General features: G+C 45.0%; 1 long non-coding RNA gene across 3 annotated transcripts in view; it reads right to left on the reverse strand.

Moving 5' to 3' along the window:
• Positions 1–2,410: 2,410 nt before the first annotated feature.
• The window catches only part of LOC135048839 (uncharacterized), a 422,430-nt gene continuing 400,537 nt past the window's right edge, over positions 2,411–24,303 (reverse strand). For all 3 annotated transcript variants that reach the window (XR_010240645.1, XR_010240651.1, XR_010240639.1), the window contains 2 exons: positions 4,661–4,772; positions 2,411–4,313 (listed from right to left, as the gene is read on the reverse strand). This is a non-coding gene — a long non-coding RNA (uncharacterized LOC135048839). The remainder of the gene's footprint in view (positions 4,314–4,660; positions 4,773–24,303) is intronic.

The following is a 24,303-nucleotide window of genomic DNA, read 5'->3' on the forward strand; positions in this document are numbered from 1 at the left end:
TTGGTGAGCAGTCACACAGGGACAAAATTTCCAGGGAAAATGGTCAAGCCAGGAAGCTTGTCTGCACATAAACATGCTGGAGTTAAGGGCCATCTACAACGGCCTGCGGCAGGCGGAACATCTTCTTCGCGACCTGCCCTTCCTGATTCAGTCGGACAACATCACAGCCGTGGCGCAGGTAAACCGCCAGGGCGGAACGAAGAGCAGAGCGGCGACGGCGGAGGCCACCAAGATTCTTCGCTGGGCGGAAAAACATGCAAGCGCTCTGTCAGCGGTCTTCATTCCAGGAGTGGACAACATGGGAAGCAGACTTCCTCAGCAGACACGATCTCCATCCAGGAGAGTGGGATCTTCATCAAGAGGTCTTTTGCAGAAGTGACAAGTTGTTGGGGACTTCCTCAAATAGACATGATGGTGTCTCGCCTCAACAAGAAGCTTCGGACATAATGTTCCAGGTCAAGGGACCCTCAAGCAATAGCAGTGGACGCACTAGTGACACCGTGGGTGTTTCAGTCAGTCTATGTGTTCCCTCCGCTTCTACTCATCCCAAAGGTATTAAGGATCATAAGAAGAACAAGGGTTCTGACGATACTCGTTGTTCCAGATTGGCCACGGAGGGCCTGGTATCCGGATCTTCAGGAATTACTCACAGGAGATCCCTGGCCTCTTCCTCTCAGAGAGGATCTGTTACAGCAAGGGCCGTGTGTGTTCCAGGACTTACCGCAGTTGCATTTGGCGGCATGGCGGTTGAACGCCAAATCCTAGCTAGGAAGGGTATTCCCGGGGAAGTCATCCCCACTCTACTCAAAGCTAGAAAGGAGGTAACGGCGAAGCATTATCACCGTATTGGAGAAAATATGTGTCTTGGTGTGAATCCAAGAAGGCTCCTACAGAAGAATTTCAGCTGGGGCGTTTTCTCCACCTTTTGCAAGCAGGTGTGGATGCGGGCCTGAAGTTAGGCTCCATTAAAGTGCAGGTGTTGGCCTTATCAATTTTCTTTCAAAGGGAATTAGCCTCACTTCCAGAAGTGCAGACTTTCGTGAAAGGCGTGCTACACATCCAACCTCCGTTTGTGACCCCTGTGGCACCGTGGGAGCTTAATGTGGTGTTACAGTTCCTTACGTCACATTGGTTTGAACCTTTACAAACGGTAGAGTTGAAATTTCTCACTTGCTATTGGCCTTGGCGTCCGCAAGGCGGGTGTCCGAATTGGCAGCTTTGTCTTGCAAAAGCCCCTATCTAATTTTCCATGAGGATAGAGCAGAGTTGAGAACTCGTCAACAATTTTTACCAAAGGTGGTTTCTTCGTTTCACATGAACCAACCTATTGTGGTGCCTGTGGCTACTGAAGCCTTGGCTGATTCCAAATCTCTTGATGTGGTCAGAGCTTTGAAAATTTATGTAGCCAGAACGGCTCGGGTTAGGAAGACAGAGGCGCTGTTTGTCCTGTATGCGGCCAACAAGGTTGGTGCTCCTGCTTCTAAGCAGACTATTGCACGCTGGATCTGTAATACGATTCAGCAGGCTCATTATACGGCTGGTTTGCCATTACTGAAATCGGTGAAAGCCCATTCCACTAGGAAGGTGGGCTTGTCTTGGGCGGCTGCCCGAGGTGTCTCGGCTTTACAGCTTTGCAGAGCAGCTACTTGGTCGGGGTCAAACACTTTTGCAAAGTTCTACAAGTTTGATACCCTGGCTGATGAGGACCTCATGTTTGCTCAATCGGTGCTGCAGAGTCATCCACACTCTCCCGCCCGGTTTGGAGGTTTGATATAAACCCCATGGTCCTTTTGGAGTCCCCAGCATCCTCTAGGACGTATGAGAAAATAGGATTTTAATACCTACCGGTAAATCCTTTTCTCTTAGTCCGTAGAGGATGCTGGGCGCCCGTCCCAGTGCGGACTCTATCTGCAGTAATTATATATAGTTATTGCTTATGTTACACAAAGGTTGTGTTTTGGTAAGGGTCAGCCTGTTGCTGATCTCGTTGGTTCACGCTGTTAACTGGTGTTAGTGAAATGCCATGTTGTACAGTGTGTTGTGGTGTGAGCTGGTATGTATCTCACCCTTAGTTTAACAAAATCCTTTTCCTCGAAATGTCCGTCTCCTCTGGGCACAGTTCCTATAACTGAGGTCTGGAGGAGGGGCATAGAGGGAGGAGCCAGTTCACGCCCATTTAAAGTCTTAAAGTGCCCATGTCTCCTGCGGATCCCGTCTATACCCCATGGTCCTTTTGGAGTCCCCAGCATCCTCTACGGACTAAGAGAAAAGGATTTACCGGTAGGCATTAAAATCCTATTTTTTGTTTTATTGAAGCGTAAATAAGATACAGAAGTCATATTCATGACAATGTAGTCAGAAAAATAAAGTACAATACAACAAATCATATAGATGTGGAACAAGGGTGAGTACAAAATACATAGTATATCACATATCACATATATGGAAATCAAACCTAATTGGGTCTTGCACGTATATGCGGGTCTCGTACCATAAGGTAGTATGAAAACAGTGGTGAATGGATTCACTAGTGGAATGAGGTAGGATACTGCCAGGACTTTTTCATTTGTCTTTAGATCTCATGCAGACTATAAATTGTCATTTTTTTTATTGAAATTATGTCAGTAGGTGTGGTTACAGATTATTTGCTTACATTTTATTTTGTACAGAAAGAAAAATGCTTCTTTTTACTTGATATACTGTAATTAGCCCAGCAGGTTTGGTTCCAGGTTACTGGAATGCACTTTATCCTTATTGGGCCAGGAAATGGCCTGCCTGTACACCTGTTTTCACTGGCATAATTACTGCAGCATAAGCAAAGTTGAAAGGGGGAACATCCCCTTTAAATTATTGGGATCCTATTGTCTTCCCAACATATTCCGTCTCTACAGCACTATGATTTGCACTGTGGCGTGATTCAGTAAAATCATACATAAACAGTCCTCTGACACGTGCTGAGCACAGGAGTGACTGCACACCGGCTTTGCTGTGGCCAATTATTTATTTAAGTGCGACTGAATCATTTGGCTACACTTAATGTTCATCAAGAAGATTTCGATATTGTAAACTGCATCGCTTTTGCAAATTAATCTGTAGAGAAGTACTCTTCTCAGTGTACTACACTCAAATTACTACGTACCATTGTTTGTTTTATATTGTTCAAGTAAGCTTTCTAAATTAAAGGGGCATTGTCACCTAGGAAAATGGTTTTAGAAAGGGGTCTCTCCCCTAGATAGAGCCCTGGAGCTCCCACATACAGCTGTTTTCCCAGGGTTCTGATGGGTCTATATAATACAGAACCAGAAAATTAATTTATCTAACTAACAATAAATGACCATTGCTAATGGATGTGAGCAGGAGGACCAATTAGAAGCCGCAGTCTTGTGAAATTTTTGTATACTTCTTATCAGTGGCACAGGGAGGGGGGGACACTGCCGGAAGGGGCCTGCTTGGTCTGCTGGAAGGGCCATCCCAAGTATACCTATACTTAAGGCCGGCGTCATCTTCCCAGTGATATCTTCGGGAAGATGGCGCCCAGCCATTGAAAGCAAAGACTCTGGCACAGTCTTTGCTCTTTAGTGTATATCTAACATCTTCACAAATATCACTGGGATGGTGCTGACTGAGAAGGAGGGACATGCTTCCCACAAGCAAGGTTGGAATCGGGTGCCCTCCCCTGCTCCCTACCCTCTCGGATTAGAATGGCGCCCCATGTGGGGTGTGCATTTTTTTAGGGGGCGTGGACATGCCCTCTTTTAAGGCCCTTGCCTCTTATTCACAAATGCATGTATCTTTTCTGTATGCACTCTTGGTGAACAGAATGGTGATGACAATGGAAAGAGTCACGTTAGCAAGAACAAAACAACGCCTGTATTTTGCCTTTCAGTTTATGTAGGTTTTCAAAAAATATTTCTTCACTTAGATAAAGATTGTGCTACAAATGATCGGAATGTAATGTAGAACATTTACCCCTGGAATCAGTTTATATTTTAAAGATATTATAAACTTAAATAGATACAGCAGTAGTTGTGGTTCAACTTGTAATATCATTTATTCCGATCACACAATTTTCTATATTGTAAAGCCATCTTTTTCACCTAATATATACCATGGTAGGTGGGAATCTGATGTGTGATGAACAGACAGGCTCATGGTGGGGCATCTTTCTGTAATGGGATGCGCTGTTGTGGGAGTGCTGGGGAATAATAGACAAGCATTGGTGACTGTATAAGTCCAGGGCACATGCTGTTTGGTACACATTATGTTTTTTTTAGATTTCTGGGTGTGATGTTACTTGGGGTTCACTGTTATCACTGCTGGGAAGAGAAAAAAGAAATTAAAAAGCAAGCGATGATAAAGGATAGAACTACTTATTCTCCTTAGCGACCAGTCACATTAGTCACACAGTTCTGGGAGAGGAAGGTGGTCCTGAGACGGGACGACCCTGCTTAGGCAAGAACTTCTTGAATGAAATTTTGATGGAAGTGGCTTACCAATAAATCCATTTCCTGAATTTTGTGATCAAATTTATAGATTAGTTACACCTCAGATTTTGAAGATTTGTTAAATTCTAACATTCCTACTCCATTATCCCATACACTTCTATAAGAATAATTCTGTATTCCATAAACCTGTCTATTTGTCTCTTCCTCATACACACATTTTATGTGCTCTATAAAATGTATCCCCCATGGCTCCGATGCAGCAGCTCCTACCGTCTGTCCATAATCTTCTAACCATTGCTACGTCTGTCATTGTTCTTGATGCATGCACTGTTGGAAGAGAACACATATGTTGCTGTATCTTCCTAGCACAATGGTTTGGAAGATTTACTACTAAAAGTGGTTCTCAATCCTTTATCACGTCCATTTTAAGCATACACCTGACAGAGCTCCAGTTACATAAGTTTATAGCGAGGTTCATGTGGAAATGCTATGAACCAAGTTCCGTGTATTAAGTTTTCTAATGTTACCATATGTAGAAACATCTCACCTTTATGAAATGGCATTATAAAATGGTAAAATAGCTGAATACTTAATAATAAAATATGCAGATTAGTTTTACTAATGCTCAGAAAGCAGTATGCACGCACAAATCTGACACTTATGACTGGACAGGTAGCATTGGGAATGAAAGGGGACGATTAACAGAGTAGACTAAGGGGTAGATGTACTAAGCAGTGATAAAAGTGGAGAAGTGAGCCAGTGGATAAGTTGCTTTGGTAACCAGTCAGCTGCTCTGTATACTTTTACAGTATGCAAATTATAAATGTTACGTCAATGCTGATTGCTTGCCATGGGCAATTTCTCCACTGGCTCACTTCTGCACTTTTATCACTGCTTAGTAAATGTTCCCCTAAGTACAATGTTCCCCTAAGTACAATAATCAGAGCCGGCCCTAGGCATAGGCAAACTATGCAAATGCCTAGGGTATTTGGAATGCCTATGGGCGCAAGCAGCTTCTGCTGATTAAAATGATATGCAGCATGCCTATATTCTGTGTGTGACTGGAGCTCTATCTGCATCCGAAAAGCATTACTTATGTGCGGCATTATGTGTATAAGTGGTACTACAGTACTTTGTGGTGTAACGTATAGAAAGGGCACTAATGTGAATAAAGAGCAATATGGTGTAATGTGAATAAGGGGCACTACTGTGAGGAGTAAAGTGGTACTACTATGTGATGTAACGTAAATAAGAGACACTATTGCATGATATAATGTGAATAAAGTTGCAGTACTGTGTGGCGCAATTTCAACTTGGGGTATTATTGTGTGGCTATGCCCCTTCCCAGCAAGAACATGCCCCATTTTCGGCTGCACACCGAATGTGCACACTGCTCCTATTTAAAATATAGGATGTAGGAGCACCAAAATGAGGACTGCTATGGGTGAGGGGTGATGGTGCTGGGAAAGGGGTACAGGGTCAGAGGTGGAACTAGCGTCTGTGCAAGGGGGCACCAGCCAAAATCTTGCCTAGGGCATCATACTGGTTAGGGCCGGCTCTGACAATAATGCAGGGTACACACCTATACAATCCATGGCCCAATCAACAGATATTGGATGAACGGGTTGATGATTGTATAGGTGTGTATGCAGGTCCGTTAGCCGATAAACAGCTTATAACACTTCTGCAATGACTGGGATTGGGAGGTTGCATTTTATGTGCTGTTTAATATTTGTCAGGCAACCTCCCAATCCCATAGAAACCTGAACATACGGAGCTATTTCTAGCACTGTGTGTATGGGGCCGCCAGGAGGCTGACAAGAGGGTCAAGCTGGGGACACACTGTTCTGCTGATCGGGAGAGTTAAGAGTGATCATAAATGTTTGTCCATTTTTTAAGAATGTGTAATTGTGAACATATGCAGACCCACACAGAGATGCATATATGCCTGCAAGTAGACATATCAGTAGTTCATGCCTGAAGGCTGGTGCAAATACAGAAGTGTACATAAACTGTGGCTTCAGTCTTGCCATAAACCCCCCTATTCAGGTAATTTTTGCAGAATTTAGCCCATAGCCTACAGCAGCTAATACCATCTTTAGATTGTGTTAGCTGCGGGGGCCAAACTGAATGCTTTACATGCTGGATCTTGGATAATCTGATTGCTACACAGACCCCTTATAATCCCATGGATGATGCAGCAACTGTTGGAAATGGTGGGGCCACAGCAGATATTGGAGAAATTTTGTGCAGTCTCTCCTGCATACATTAGGATATGAAGGTATGAAGGCATCTCAGACTTTAGCAGTCATCCCCTCACTCATACTGGCCACATGTTGTCTATCACTCCGTATAAGCTGCCTTTGACCCACACAATACAGGTGAAACTCAGAAAATTAGAATACCATGCAAAGGTTTATTTCAGTAATTCAATTTAAAAGTTGACACTAATCTATTACATAGGTTCATTACATGCAAAGTGGGATATTTCAATCCTTTGTTTGTTATAATTTTGATGATTGTGGCATACAGCTTAAGAAAACCCCAAATCCAAAATTTCAGAAAATTAGAATATTACATAAAATCAATAAAAAAAATGTAAATACAGAAATGTCAGCCCTCTGAAAAGTATAATCATGCATATGTACTCAGTGCTTGGTTTGGTCCCCTTTTGCATGAATTACTGCCTCAGTGCGGCGTGGCATGGATTCTATCAGCCTGTGGCACTGCTGAGGTGTTATGGAAGACCAGGATGCTTCAATAGCGGCCTTCAGCTCTTCTGCATTGTTTGGTCTCATGTCTCTCATCTTTCTCTTGGCAATGCCCCATAGATTCTCTATGGGGTACAGGTCAGGCAAGTTTGCTGGCCAATCCAGCACAGTAATCCCATGGTCATTGAACCAGGGTTTGGTACTTTTGGCAGTGTCGGCAGGTGCCAAGTCCTGCTGGAAAATTAAGTCAACATCTCCATAAAGCTTGTCTGCTGAAGGAACCATGAAGTGCTCTAAAATGTCCTGGTAGACGGCTGCATTGACTCTGGACATAATAAAGCACAGTGGACCAACACCAGCAGATGACATGGCTCCCCAAATCAACACAAACTGTGGAAACTTGGACTTCAAGTATCTTGGATTGTGTGCCTCTCCATTCTTCCTCCATACTCTGGGACCTTGGTTTCCAAATGAGATGCAAAATTTGCTCTCATCAGAAAAGAGGACTTTGGACCACTGAGCAACAGACCAGTTCTTTTTTTCTTTAGCCCAGGTAAGACGCTTCTGACATTGTTTGTTGTTCAGGAGAGGCTTGACAAGAGGAATACGACATTTGAAACACATGTCCAGGATCCGTCTGTGTGTGGTGGCTCTTGATGCACTAACACCAGCCTCAGTCCACTCCTTGTGAAGCTCCCCCACAGTTTTGAATGGCCCTTTCCTGACAATCCTCTCCAGGCTGTGGTCATCCCTGCTGCTTGTGCACCTTTTTCTTCCACACTTTTCCCTTCCACTTAACTGTCTATTAATGTGCTTTGATACAGCACTTTGAGAACATCCAACTTCTTTTGCAACTTTTCCTTTTGAGGCTTTCCCTCCTTATGGAGGGTGTCAATGATGGTTTTCTGCACAACTGTTAAGGGGGGTACTCACGGAGCGATCGCTGCTTAAAATCTAAGCAATCTGACTAGATTGCTTAGATTTTAAGCATGAATGCTCCGTGTGTACCCCTCACAGCAATAGCGATGCGCAGCCCAGTGCATCGCTATCGCTAGATTGGCCTACATGCAGGCCAATCTAGCAGGTCGCTCACTTCACCCGCTGGGTGAAATGAGCGCCCCCCCCCCCCCCGTCAGCCCCCGCACGCTCAGCACACATCGCGCTGTGCTGAGCGGTGAGAGAGGTGTGTGCTGAGCGGTTCACTCAGCACACATCTCAGCACACATTGCGCTGTGCCGAGCGGTGGGAGAGATGTGTGCTGAGCGGTTCACTCAGCACACGTCTCTCCCACCGCTCAGCACAGCGCATTGTGTGCTGAGCGCGCGGGGGGAGACGGGGGGGGGGGGGGGGCGCTCAGCGACGTGCTAGATTGGCCAATCTAGCACCAGCGATAGCGATGCGCGGGGTTGCACATCGCTATCGCTGTAGGGGATACACACGAGTGATCTATGCTTAAAATCTAAGCAATCTGGTCAGATTGCTTAGATTTTAAGCATGGATCTCTCCGTGAGTACCCCCCTTTAAGCATCATTGTAAAAATGCACAGGATGGGCAAACAATGCCTGGACTGCCTCCAGTTAATGCTATCTGGCCATTTCAGAGCACAGGGTAGTGGGCACTCAGCTCATTCTGCAAGCATTCCATGCTGTCATGCCATAAAGAGGATGACTGATGCTGCATGCAGGAGGCAAATTACTTTGTAGGGTCCGGTGCTTGCAACTTTAAAAAAAAGGTGAGGAACCATCATTTCTGTGCTCTAAGGCACAAACAGGGCTTGATGAGACACAGCTCACCAGGAATCCTTACACCCCACCCAAACCCACTTAACTTCATTCCCACTAAATACAAAATTCAAGATCAAAACTATTTAAAAAAATGCAAGTAAATTACAATAGGAATCAAGACCCCCCCCCCCTTCCACAACTGCTTTAAGAACAACTATACATTTGTTTTTGCGCCATTACTGCATAACACATATATTGGCTATCCATTGCCCTGTACAGTATGTCCTTCACTTGACCAATATGTGTTCCACATGCCGCTCTCCTCACCACCTGTTTCCCCCATCTGCCTGTGCCCCAAACTTTTGCTCTTACCTGCGACCAGTGATAGGAGTGGTCACTGAAAATCAAACATCCTTACAACAAAGGGTTGTTGCTAGTTACTACCATAGATCACTGAGAGAAGGGGAGGTCAGGGGGATGACGGAATGACATTTCTGCTCCTGAAATAAGTGGTAGAGCAGCATTTGTTGTGTTCTCAATTTGCTGTAGTTTGTTAGTGGGCCCCAGGGCTAGTACCCCATTGCCTAGCCTATACTTCAGCTCTGGTATATATGCCAGACTTCCGATGGCACAAAGCTGTTTTTTTTTTTTTTTTTTTATTCTCAACAGCTATACTCACACTTTGCCAAAGTCTTAAACTCTTTATGAGTTGTAATATATTAAAAAAGAGAGATGCATACATGTAGTTCAGTACATTTACAGCAATAAGTTCAACAACAACAAAAAAGCAGGTAATGACTGCAGACATTTTGAGTTAGCTGTTTTGCTAGTGCTAGAAGTTTCCCAACAAACTGATGCAGATTGTTAGCTGAGAATGATTAGTGTCTTGTTATTATTAAAAGATAAAAATGATAGCCAGAGAAGCTTATTATTGACACATCTAGTTATAATATGAATATTACTCCTCCTACAGACATTGCTAAAATTACACACAGCCTGCAACTAGTGATGAGCGGGTTCGGTTCCTCGGAATCCGAACCCGCCCGAACTTCATGTTTTTTTACACGGGTCCGAGCGACTCGGATCTTCCCGCCTTGCTCGGTTAACCCGAGCGCGCCCGAACGTCATCATGACGCTGTCGGATTCTCACGAGGCTCGGATTCTATCGCGAGACTCGGATTCTATATAAGGAGCCGCGCGTCGCCGCCATTTTACACGTGCATTGAGATTGATAGTGAGAGGACGTGGCTGGCGTCCTCTCCGTTTAGAGAAGAAATAGATAGGAGAGTGAGAGTGAGACAGTGACACTTCATTTACTGGAGCTTAGGAGGAGTACTCAGACAGAGAGTGCAGAATTTTGCTGATAGTATTAGTTAGTTATACTAGTGACAGAGTGAGACAGTGACACTTCATTTACTGGAGCTTAGGAGGAGTACTCAGACAGAGAGTGCAGAATTTTGCTGATAGTATTAGTTAGTTATACTAGTGACTGACCAGTGACCACCAGTGCAGTTTTATATTATTTAATATAATCCGTTCTCTGCCTGAAAAAACGATACACAGTGACTCAGTCACATACCATATCTGTGCTCAGCCCAGTGTGCTGCTGCATCATCTATGTATAATATCTGACTGTGCTCACACAGCTTAATTGTGGGGGAGACTGGGGAGCAGTTAGGTTATAGCAGGAGCCAGGAGTACATATTAAAATTAAACAGTGCACACTTTTTTTCTGCAGGAGTGCCACTGCCAGTGTGACTGACCAGTGACCTGACCACCAGTATATAGTATACTATATTGTATTGTGAATGTTTGCCTGTAAAAGTTAAACACACGTCGTGTGACTTGTGTGGTGTTTTTTTATTCTATAAAATAAAAAACTCATTCTGCTGACAGACAGTGTCCAGCAGGTCCGTCATTATATAATATATACCTGTCCGGCTGCAGTAGTGATATATATATATTTTTTATATCATTATTTATCATCCAGTCGCAGCAGACACAGTACGGTAGTTCACGGCTGTAGTTACCTCTGTGTCGGCACTCGGCAGTCCATCCATAATTGTATACCACCTACCCGTGGTTTTTTTTTTCTTTCTTCTTTATACATACTACATTTCATTATCATCCAGTCTATATTAGCAGCAGACACAGTACAGTACGGTAGTCCACGGCTGTAGCTACCTCTGTGTCGGCACTCGGCAGTCCGTCCATAATTGTATACCACCTACCCGTGGTTTTTTTCTTCTTCTTTATACATACTACATCTCATTATCATCCAGTCTATATTAGCAGCAGACACAGTACAGTACGGTAGTCCACGGCTGTAGCTACCTCTGTGTCGGCACTCGGCAGTCCGTCCATAATTGTATACCACCTACCCGTGGTTTTTTTTTCTTTCTTCTTTATACATACATACTACATCTCATTATCAACCAGTCTATATTAGCAGCAGACACAGTACGGTAGTCCACGGCTGTAGCTACCTCTGTGTCGGCACTCGGCAGTCCGTCCATAATTGTATACCACCTACCCGTGGTTTTTTTTTTCTTTCTTCTTTATACATACATACTACATCTCATTATCATCCAGTCTATATTAGCAGCAGACACAGTACAGTACAATAGTTCACGGCTGTAGCTACCTCTGTGTCGGCACTCGGCAGTCCATCCATAATTGTATACCACCTACCCGTGTTTTTTTCTTTTCTTTCTTCTTTATACATACTACATCTCATTATCATCCAGTCTATATTAGCAGCAGACACAGTACAGTACGGTAGTCCACGGCTGTAGCTACCTCTGTGTCGGCACTCGGCAGTCCGTCCATAATTGTATACCACCTACCCGTGGGTTTTTTTTTCTTTCTTCTTTATACATACTACATCTCATTATCAACCAGTCTATATTAGCAGCAGACACAGTACGGTAGTCCACGGCTGTAGCTACCTCTGTGTCGGCACTCGGCAGTCCGTCCATAATTGTATACCACCTACCCGTGGTTTTTTCTTCTTCTTTATACATACTACATCTCATTATCATCCAGTCTATATTAGCAGCAGACACAGTACAGTACGGTAGTCCACGGCTGTAGCTACCTCTGTGTCGGCACTCGGCAGTCCGTCCATAATTGTATACCACCTACCCGTGGTTTTTTTTTCTTTCTTCTTTATACATACATACTACATCTCATTATCAACCAGTCTATATTAGCAGCAGACACAGTACGGTAGTCCACGGCTGTAGCTACCTCTGTGTCGGCACTCGGCAGTCCGTCCATAATTGTATACCACCTACCCGTGGTTTTTTTTTCTTTCTTCTTTATACATACATACTACATCTCATTATCATCCAGTCTATATTAGCAGCAGACACAGTACAGTACAATAGTCCACGGCTGTAGCTACCTCTGTGTCGGCACTCGGCAGTCCATCCATAATTGTATACTAGTATCCATCCATCTCCATTGTTTACCTGAGGTGCCTTTTAGTTGTGCCTATTAAAATATGGAGAACAAAAATGTTGAGGTTCCAAAATTAGGGAAAGATCAAGATCCACTTCCACCTCGTGCTGAAGCTGCTGCCACTAGTCATGGCCGAGACGATGAAATGCCAGCAACGTCGTCTGCCAAGGCCGATGCCCAATGTCATAGTACAGAGCATGTCAAATCCAAAACACCAAATATCAGTAAAAAAAGGACTCCAAAACCTAAAATAAAATTGTCGGAGGAGAAGCGTAAACTTGCCAATATGCCATTTACCACACGGAGTGGCAAGGAACGGCTGAGGCCCTGGCCTATGTTCATGGCTAGTGGTTCAGCTTCACATGAGGATGGAGGCACTCAGCCTCTCGCTAGAAAAATGAAAAGACTCAAGCTGGCAAAAGCAGTAGCACCGCAAAGAACTGTGCGTTCTTCGAAATCCCAAATCCACAAGGAGAGTCCAATTGTGTCGGTTGCGATGCCTGACCTTCCCAACACTGGACGTGAAGAGCATGCGCCTTCCACCATTTGCACGCCCCCTGCAAGTGCTGGAAGGAGCACCCGCAGTCCAGTTCCTGATAGTCAGATTGAAGATGTCAGTGTTGAAGTACACCAGGATGAGGAGGATATGGGTGTTGCTGGCGCTGGGGAGGAAATTGACCAGGAGGATTCTGATGGTGAGGTGGTTTGTTTAAGTCAGGCACCCGGGGAGACACCTGTTGTCCGTGGGAGGAATATGGCCGTTGACATGCCTGGTGAAAATACCAAAAAAATCAGCTCTTCGGTGTGGAACTATTTCAACAGAAATGCGGACAACAGGTGTCAAGCCGTGTGTTCCCTTTGTCAAGCTGTAATAAGTAGGGGTAAGGACGTTAACCACCTCGGAACATCCTCCCTTATACGTCACCTGCAGCGCATTCATAATAAGTCAGTGACAAGTTCAAAAACTTTGGGTGACAGCGGAAGCAGTCCACTGACCAGTAAATCCCTTCCTCTTGTAACCAAGCTCACGCAAACCACCCCACCAACTCCCTCAGTGTCAATTTCCTCCTTCCCCAGGAATGCCAATAGTCCTGCAGGCCATGTCACTGGCAATTCTGACGAGTCCTCTCCTGCCTGGGATTCCTCCGATGCATCCTTGCGTGTAACGCCTACTGCTGCTGGCGCTGCTGTTGTTGCTGCTGGGAGTCGATGGTCATCCCAGAGGGGAAGTCGTAAGACCACTTTTACTACTTCCACCAAGCAATTGACTGTCCAACAGTCCTTTGCGAGGAAGATGAAATATCACAGCAGTCATCCTACAGCAAAGCGGATAACTGAGGCCTTGGCATCCTGGGTGGTGAGAAACGTGGTTCCGGTATCCATCATTACTGCAGAGCCAACTAGAGACTTGTTGGAGGTACTGTGTCCCCGGTACCAAATACCATCTAGGTTCCATTTCTCTAGGCAGGCGATACCGAAAATGTACACAGACCTCAGAAAAAGAGTCACCAGTGTCCTAAAAAATGCAGCTGTACCCAATGTCCACTTAACCACGGACATGTGGACAAGTGGAGCAGGGCAGGGTCAGGACTATATGACTGTGACAGCCCACTGGGTAGATGTATGGACTCCCGCCGCAAGAACAGCAGCGGCGGCACCAGTAACAGCATCTCGCAAACGCCAACTCTTTCCTAGGCAGGCTACGCTTTGTATCACCGGTTTCCAGAATACGCACACAGCTGAAAACCTCTTACGGCAACTGAGGAAGATCATCGCGGAATGGCTTACCCCAATTGGACTCTCCTGTGGATTTGTGGCATCGGACAACGCCAGCAATATTGTGTGTGCATTAAATATGGGCAAATTCCAGCACGTCCCATGTTTTGCACATACCTTGAATTTGGTGGTGCAGAATTTTTTAAAAAACGACAGGGGCGTGCAAGAGATGCTGTCGGTGGCCAGAAGAATTGCGGGACACTTTCGGCGTACAGGCACCACGTACAGAAGACTGGAGCACCACCAAAAACTACTGAACCTGCCCTGCCATCATCTGAAGCAAGAAGTGGTAACGAGGTGGAATTCAACCCTCTATATGCTTCAGAGGTTGGAGGAGCAGCAAAAGGCCATTCAAGCCTATACAATTGAGCACGATATAGGAGGTGGAATGCACCTGTCTCAAGCGCAGTGGAGAATGATTTCAACGTTGTGCAAGGTTCTGATGCCCTTTGAACTTGCCACACGTGAAGTCAGTTCAGACACTGCCAGCCTGAGTCAGGTCATTCCCCTCATCAGGCTTTTGCAGAAGAAGCTGGAGACATTGAAGGAGGAGCTAACACGGAGCGATTCCGCTAGGCATGTGGGACTTGTGGATGGAGCCCTTAATTCGCTTAACAAGGATTCACGGGTGGTCAATCTGTTGAAATCAGAGCACTACATTTTGGCCACCATGCTCGATCCTAGATTTAAAGCCTACCTTGGATCTCTCTTTCCGGCAGACACAAGTCTGCTGGGGTTGAAAGACCTGCTGGTGAGAAAATTGTCAAGTCAAGCGGAACGCGACCTGTCAACATCTCCTCCTTCACATTCTCCCGCAACTGGGGGTGCGAGGAAAAGGCTCAGAATTCCGAGCCCACCCGCTGGCGGTGATGCAGGGCAGTCTGGAGCGACTGCTGATGCTGACATCTGGTCCGGACTGAAGGACCTGACAACGATTACGGACATGTCGTCTACTGTCACTGCATATGATTCTCTCAACATTGAAAGAATGGTGGAGGATTATATGAGTGACCGCATCCAAGTAGGCACGTCACACAGTCCGTACTTATACTGGCAGGAAAAAGAGGCAATTTGGAGGCCCTTGCACAAACTGGCTTTATTCTACCTAAGTTGCCCTCCCACAAGTGTGTACTCCGAAAGAGTGTTTAGTGCCGCCGCTCACCTTGTCAGCAATCGGCGTACGAGGTTACATCCAGAAAATGTGGAGAAGATGATGTTCATTAAAATGAATTATAATCAATTCCTCCGCGGAGACATTGACCAGCAGCAATTGCCTCCACAAAGTACACAGGGAGCTGAGATGGTGGATTCCAGTGGGGACGAATTGATAATCTGTGAGGAGGGGGATGTACACGGTGATATATCGGAGGATGATGATGAGGTGGACATCTTGCCTCTGTAGAGCCAGTTTGTGCAAGGAGAGATTAATTGCTTCTTTTTTGGGGGGGGTCCAAACCAACCCGTCATATCAGTCACAGTCGTGTTTCAGACCCTGTCACTGAAATGATGGGTTGGTTAAAGTGTGCATGTCCTGTTTATACAACATAAGGGTGGGTGGGAGGGCCCAAGGACAATTCCATCTTGCACCTCTTTTTTCTTTTATTTTTCTTTGCGTCATGTGCTGTTTGGGGAGGGTTTTTTGAGGGCCATCCTGCGTGACACTGCAGTGCCACTCCTAGATGGGCCCGGTGTTTGTGTCGGCCACTAGGGTCGCTTATCTTACTCACACAGTCAGCTACCTCATTGCACCTCTTTTTTTCTTTGCGTCATGTGCTGTTTGGGGAGGGTTTTTTGGAAGGGCCATCCTGCGTGACACTGCAGTGCCACTCCTAGATGGGCCCGGTGTTTGTGTCGGCCACTAGGGTCGCTTATCTTACTCACACAGTCAGCTACCTCATTGCGCCTCTTTTTTTCTTTGCGTCATGTGCTGTTTGGGGAGGGTTTTTTGGAAGGGCCATCCTGCGTGACACTGCAGTGCCACTCCTAGATGGGCCCGGTGTTTGTGTCGGCCACTAGGGTCGCTTATCTTACTCACACAGTCAGCTACCTCATTGCGCCTCTTTTTTTCTTTGCGTCATGTGCTGTTTGGGGAGGGTTTTTTGGAAGGGACATCCTGCGTGACACTGCAGTGCCACTCCTAGATGGGCCCGGTGTTTGTGTCGGCCACTAGGGTCGCTTATCTTACTCACACAGTCAGCTACCTCATTGCGCCTCTTTTTTTCTTTGCGTCATGTGCTGTTTGGGGAGGGTTTTTTGGAAGGGCCATCCTGCGTGACACTGCAGTGCCACTCCTAGATGGGCCAGGTGTTTGTGTCGGCCACTAGGGTCGCTTATCTTACTCACACAGCTACCTCATTGCGCCTCTTTTTTTCTTTGCGTCATGTGCTGTTTGGGGAGTGTTTTTTGGAAGGGCCATCCTGCGTGACACTGCAGTGCCACTCCTAGATGGGCCCGGTGTTTGTGTCGGCCACTAGGGTCGCTTATCTTACTCACACAGCTACCTCGGTGCAAATTTTAGGACTAAAAATAATATTGTGAGGTGTGAGGTATTCAGAATAGACTGAAAATGAGTGTAAATTATGGTTTTTGAGGTTAATAATACTTTGGGATCAAAATGACCCCCAAATTCTATGATTTAAGCTGTTTTTTAGGGTTTTTTGAAAAAAACACCCGAATCCAAAACACACCCGAATCCGACAAAAAAAATTCGGTGAGGTTTTGCCAAAACGCGGTCGAACCCAAAACACGGCCGCGGAACCGAACCCAAAACCAAAACACAAAACCCGAAAAATTTCCGGCGCTCATCTCTACCTGCAACAAGAGATATTACAGTTCCAGAATAAATAATGAACCCCCTGCTGTCACATAACTATTAGCCTCTGTTTTGTGTACACATGCATAGGGGTCACCAGCACAAAGCTTCCACCAAAATCTTCTTATCAATGTTCTTGGAGGTAGAATTGGCAAGGAGGGAGACAAAGCTGTAGGTATGGAGACCTAAAGCTGTATGCCTTACAGCTTTAGGGGCTTAATTCAGACCTGACAGCAGCAGCAAACTTTCTCTCTAAAGGGCAAAATCATGTGCAGTGCAGGTGGGGCAGATATAACATGTGCAAAGAGAGTTAAGGGCCCCATACACTAGAATGATAAAGGCCGATTTTATTTCCTGTGATTTCGACCTTTTGGTCCAATATATTGGTTGAAAATTGTGTCAAATCGTATGTGTTTCCCATCCGATCCGATATGATGCGCGTTCCCGTGAGTGTCGTGTCGGATCCCCTAGGTCGCAAGTTCTGCACTCGTGATATATCGTAATCGTATGGAAAAAGGTGTGTTTTTTTTGTGCCTCTGATATATCGCATGCAATATATTGTAGGAAGTTTGACTGGCATTCTCAGGACACTCCCATCAGCGGCAGCAGCATCAGCAGCAGCTACAACACAGGAGAAGGAGAGCGCATCAATCGGATTTGATTGGATTTCCATTGCCCCAAGTATGTATTTAATCCACACTGTCCACCTAGCACACTGTCCACCAATGTAATCACACTGTCCACCAATGTAATCACACTGACCACCAATGTAATCACACTGACCACCACTGTAATCACACTGACCACCAATGTATTCTAAATTATTGTTCACATTTTGTTTATTTCTGTGTGCCCAAAGTCATTTTAACCCCCAAATGGCCATGTGTTTTCACCGCCACTGTACCCCAATGCTGCAACTTGTGCTTCTCTGGCCTCAAAGTAATTTTAACCCCCAAGTGGCCATGTGTTTCACCGCCACGGTAACCCAATGCTGTACCATTGATGTGTTGGTAATGAGGAAACTATTTTTTTTAAAAACCCTAATTTTAAAACCATATATTATCTAACTTGAACCATATATCAAAACATTTTGAAAATATATTTTTAAACTTAAGTAAAACTATTTTGAAAAAGAAAAACAACAACTTTGTTTTAAAACCATATATTAACCAAATTTAACCATATACCATATAACCATAACCATATAACCTTTTAACCATATAATCATTTAATCATATAACCATTTAACCATATACCTAAAGTAAAAACATTTTTAAACACAAAATATATAATAGTTTGTGCACCACTTTTTTTTCATTATAGATATGTCTCTGGATCAAGATATAGACTTCATCACCGGCCTACTAGAAATGTACCGTGGGCATGAATGTTTATGGAAAATCAAAGCCAAGGGCTATTCTGATAAAGTGCGATGGAATGCAGCATTGGAGGAGCTAGTGGATTATAGCAGACCCTTTGTGTCCGGTGCTGACAAGGACTGGGTAAAGAAAAAGATACAGAACCTGCGTACGGTGTTCCTCAAAGAACACAAAAAAATGGAATAGTCCAAAAGATCTGGAGCAGGTTCCTTCCAGGTTTACAAGACCATGCACTGGTACTACCCCATGCTGGAGTTTGTCCTGGACCAGGAGGCTACCTGGACAGGTTTCACCTCCCTCCCTCGGAATGCCACACCATAGCCTGAAGAGGATGAACTATCTTTGTCTGTATCTGTAAGTATATGTTTTTGAATAAGGTTTTACGTTTTTGCAAGTTCCATCATCAGTCCAACACAGTACACTTAAATGTGGTCCTCCTGCCAATCGACGGCACCCACCCCGTTAAAATAGGGCAAGTACTCGTCCCTGATCTGTTTTGCCCATAGACTCGCCCTATAATGGAGTGGAGGTGGTTCCACAGAGGGAAATGGTGAAGTCTCCTCTGGGTGTTCAGGGTCTGGGTCTCCTAGCGCTTCTCTGGGTAGTGTCCTATGCTGGGTGTTTTTTCTGCGCAAATAGTTACACAGGACACAGCACGCAGTCACCACCAAGCTATCTTCTCCACCTGCAAATTGATAGCCGTTAGGAATGTGCGGAAGCGGCTAGACAGGATGCCAAAAGTGTTCTCTACAATTCGGCGTGCCCAGGATAGCCTATAATTGTAGATGCACTTCTCCCTTGTCAGGTGCCTTTGGGGTACGGCTTCATAATGTTCTCATGGCGTGTGAATGCCTCATCAGCCACGAAAACAAAATTGAGGCTGTGCTAGGTTTGCTCCCTAGATGGCAAGTTCAGGGTCTTTGTGGTGAGCCGCTCGTAGAAGGTGGTATTCTTCAGCGACCCACCGTCTGATGCACGTCCGTTTTTGCCAATGTCAATGAAGATGAATTCATAGTTGGCATTCACCACTGCCATCAGCACAATGCTGAAATACCCTTTATAATTAAAATAAAGGGATCTGCTGTTTGCAGGAGGGTTGATGCGGACATGTTTGCCATCTATCGCTCCCCACATTTAGGGAATTGCCAGGTGGTGCCAAACTCCTCTGCCATGGCTTGCCATTCAGATGTACTTGCAGGGAGCTATAAAAAAAAAGAAATAAAAAATTAAAACGTATTTAAACAGTGTATTTAAAAAAAAAATCTACTACAGAGTGGAAGTGTGGAGAGTCCCACCACCCCAGACCTCAGTCTCATCCTGGATACCGAGGAATCCCAGACCCAAGATACGACCCCTGAAGCACCAGCTACCCCTGATACCTCTGCAGCACCAGCTCCTCCGCCGTGCCCCCGGAAGAGAACCCCCCCCCCTCCAAAAAAAAAAAAAAAAACACCGGCCAGAAGGAAGAAGACCTAATCTTTGAGGAGATCAAGGCAAGATTTGCCCAGCCCCCCCGACCACTACAAAAGATTTGGGGAATTCTTGGCCTCTGAAATGCGCAACCTGCCACCTGGACAAGCGGAGCAGATTGAGCGTCTAAATGTAAGGATGATTAACAAGGCCCGAAAAGCGAAACTCCTTGATAATGTCGTACTGTTCGACCGCCTTCCTGTCACTGCTCCTCCCACCCAACCCCATCCTATTCCACCCACCAACCCCATATTATTCCGCCCACCCAACCTCATCTCATTCCGCCCACCCAACCACAGCCTATTCCACCCACCCAACCACAGCGTACTCCCCCACCCACCTGCTCCTCAGCCATATACTCTGCTATGCTGGAGGCAGAGGAGGACATGCCCAGTTTGAAATTTTGTAGGCATTTTATTCCCAATAAATATGGTGCGGTACAGGCTATATGGTGTTTTGGGGCCAGATTTTTGGGGGAGGATAAACGCATGCTGTAGGTGCATAATAATGGGGCAGGGCCCATTCATTCAGCACTTTACAGCATGTGTGTAATCTCCCAATCAAATCTGTGCCCAAAACACCATATAGTCCTCCATTTTAGGAGTGAAAGTATCGCACCAGATTTATTGGGAATTCAAATTAAATTAAACTGTTATTTAATCATTTTAATTAACATATTAGCAAATCATGGCATAGTTTTTGCACAGTTGTTTAAAAGAAAAAAAAACAAGTTTTTTTCTATAAACAGTTTAAAAGTAACTAAACAGGTGTGGAGTGTATTTTATTTACCTTTAAATACTGGTCCTGCAGCACCTTGACAATGGCCTTGCAGGTGTCAGGGATTATCCGACCAAAAATCTGGGGGGGAGATGAGGGTCCCGAACTTCAGGTCCTCCAACGACCACCCTCTAGCCAGGCACCTCAGAGTAGCAGTCAGCCTCTCATCAGCAGGGATGGCCCTCTTCATCTTGGTGTTCTGCCTCTCGATGTAGGGAATACAATACAATTAGGTATAACAATAGCGCTGATAACAGTTGATCACACACAGAGTCAGCTTACATCAATAATGATATTCCACTTGTTCAGTCACTTAATACTCTATGCGTAGCAATCCACTGGTGGATGTATTCACCTCTTTTAGAGGGAGGGATTCACCTTTAGATAATCCAAAAACAAATGGACATGGTGCAAGTACAGCCAGATAATTTGGATAAAAGGTGATTTTAATACAAAAAACTCACAAACAGAGAAAGAAAATAGGCATATAACCTCTTTTGTGGGTTAAGGACATATGACCAGGCATCTGTTTGTGAGTTTTTTGTATTAAAATCACCTTTTATCCAAATTATCTGGCTGTACTTGCACCATGTCCTTTTGTTTTTGGATTATCTAAAGGTGAATCCCTCCCTCTAAAAGAGGTGAATACATCCACCAGTGGATTGCTACGCATAGAGTATTGAGTGACTGAACAAGTGGAATATCATTATTGATGTAAGCTGACTCTGTGTGTGATCAACTGTTATCAGCGCTATTGTTATACCTAATTGTATTGTATTTCCGATTGTTCTGAGACTGGTGAGGAGTCTCATCTTAGGTATACCTAAGCTGCAGGTGATTATTGGCGCGGTGTGCAAATTATATACTTGTACTCTCGATGTAGGGAGTCACAAGGCCCAGCATCTCCTGAAAGGTATTGTCATCCATTCGCAGGTAGTTGGATAATCTTCAGGGTTATTATCCCTAATCTCAGTCAGGAGCGACATGTGAGAGAGTCCCCCTCTTCATCAGCCACTCCTTGCTCCAAACAGACCTCACCCTCTTCCGTTTCAGATCCCTGTCACGTTTCAGCTTCAGATAGCCATAGGCTAACAGAAGTTGATACCTGTAGGAATCCATCACAGAACAGGATAAAGAGCACTTTGTTCAGAAAAACCAAACAAAGAAAAGCACGGTAGGAATGTGGAACACTCAGAAGGTATAAACCAGCCTCACTAATCACAGAGCAGCAGTGTGCACATGGCTAAAATGGCTGCTGCTATTTATCTGCCTATTTGGGCCAGCACCCCTAGCACCCTAATCCAGCCTATCAGATATATCTTATGGTACATGTGGCATTGCAATAAATCGCATGCGATATGTTGCCGCGTGACATATCGCACGTGATATATCGCATGCAGAAAAGTCACACATGTACCAAATCGTATGGAATCGTATGGAACCACTCCTAGGAAGCTCCCAGGAGAGTTCAAGGGAAATCGCCTCCAACTTCAGCCATCAGTCATATCGCTGTAGTGTATGGGGGCCCTTTAGATTTGGGTGCCCCTGATCCATGCTGCATGAAGCACTGCTCTTTCTGGGGATACTTTGGGGTGTATTCAATAGCTGTCGAAAGCTGCGGTCTTGTCGGAAAGACGGCAGTTTCCGACAGGTTTAGGTCGGAAGGGGTTCCGACCTATTCAATGCCGGCTGATTTTTTCCGACAAGTCAGGAATTCCCAACTTGTCGGAAAACACGTGGATTGTTGGATTAGCCACGGAAACAACATGTTCCGCGGCCAAGTCCGACAGGTTTTGGCCTCTGTTCTGACAATGGGGGTCATTCCGAGTTGTTCGCTCGGTAAAAATCTTCGCATCGCAGCGATTTTCCGCTTAATGCGCATGCGCAATGTCCGCACTGCGACTGCGCCATGTAAATTTGCTATGCAGTTAGGATTTTTACTCACGGCTTTTTCATTGTTCTGGCGATCGTAATGTGATTGACAGGAAATGGGTGTTACTGGGCGGAAACAGGCCGTTTTATGGGCGTGTGGGAAAAAACGCTACCGTTTCCGGAAAAAACGCAGGAGTGGCCGGAGAAACGGGGGAGTGTCTGGGCGAACGCTGGGTGTGTTTGTGACGTCAAACCAGGAACGACAAGCACTGAAATGATCGCAGATGCCGAGTAAGTCTGAAGCTACTCAGAAACTGCTACGAGGTGTGTAATCGCAATATTGCGAATACATCGTTCGCAATTTTAAGATGCTAAGATTCACTCCCAGTAGGCGGCGGCTTAGCATGAGCAAATCTGCTAAAATCCGCTTGCGAGCGAACAACTCGGAATGACCCCCTATGTCAATCCGACTTTTTTTAAAGTTGGATTGACATTGTCGGAACAGGGGAGATGAGACGGGGGATTGGGGACGGGTGAGTAGTGGCAGCCTCACGGCAGTGGCAGCAGCATGGATGAACACAGCACAGGGTTTGAGCGGCGTCTCAGCCTCCCAGCAGCACGGCAGTGGCAGCAGCAACACAGGGTTTGAGCGGCGTCTCTGCCTCCCCTGCCCCCCCCCCCCCCTCTCCCAGGTACTGACAGTTGTCGGGAGCGGCCAAATCCGACAGTCAGATTTGGCCACCACATTGAATACTGACCCGTCGGGTCCTTTCCGTTGGAAAGGACCTGACAGGTATTAAATACACCCCTTTGCTGTGAAGAATGCCGTCCAATTGCATTCCCCAGCACATATGATGAGATAAGGCACCACAGGAACACAATTTTATATCACTAATGGGCATCTGCCGTTGGTTCATGGCACAATATATATTGTATTTTGGCACATTAGTGTGCCTTCTGCATTGCTGTAAATAGAGATAGCTACAATTTTGCACAAACGGAATTGTGCAGTAGAACTGACTGTTTGTATTGCTTTGTTTTACCATTTCATGCTGTAATTTGTAATTCTTCCTTTTACAAAACTTATTGTCTATAAATAGAGCTGGGAAAAGCTGGGAATTCCCGGCTGAACAAAAGTAATAACTAGAAGTCCACATGTAACACCTAAAGCCAATTCTTATGGAGAAAGGTATGAAATTTGGCAGCCAAAAGCGAACTGGGTTGAATATTCTGCAGAACACTTTTGAAACGCTAGTCTCTAATTTTATAAATTTATGTTCTGCTGTTATAGTAAATTCATAAAATTAATGCATTTGGTGCGTCTTGTCATTTCTTGTATGAGCTGAACTGTTGTACACAGGGGATCCCATTAGCACATTTTGGCATAGTAGGCACCAGCGGTATGCACATTAGTCCCATATGTAAGTCAGGAAAAGTTGACAAATTTTGCACATGCAAAAATTTTATTCCCCCCTTTTTGAAGCCCAGCAACTCCTGACGGCCACTGTCTCCTATCCTCTGTCCTATCGTCGCTAATACCCATACAACATTCATGAACTTAACTTGATAGCTCTTTGTTATTCAATGACAATGTCCTTTGTTACATTTCAAGATGCTGACATACCCAGGATTCGAACCTATTGCTTGTGGCATTGCAGTCAAACAATCTATTCATTGAGCCATCTGCCCTTGCATAGAAAGCTAGAGAATGTTAACTATTTGAAGGTTACCTTGTACTTTGTGAAAAAATTATCAGCATTACAGCTGAGCAGATCTATATATTGTATAAGGAATTGGATGTGTGGTTGTACGCTACATTAATCTGCTTAATTGCAATGCTGATTTTTTTTATTTTTTACAAAGTACATGTAATCA

This window comes from Pseudophryne corroboree, chromosome 2 (assembly GCF_028390025.1).
Source record: "Pseudophryne corroboree isolate aPseCor3 chromosome 2, aPseCor3.hap2, whole genome shotgun sequence".
Classification (NCBI taxonomy): Eukaryota; Metazoa; Chordata; class Amphibia; order Anura; family Myobatrachidae; genus Pseudophryne; species Pseudophryne corroboree.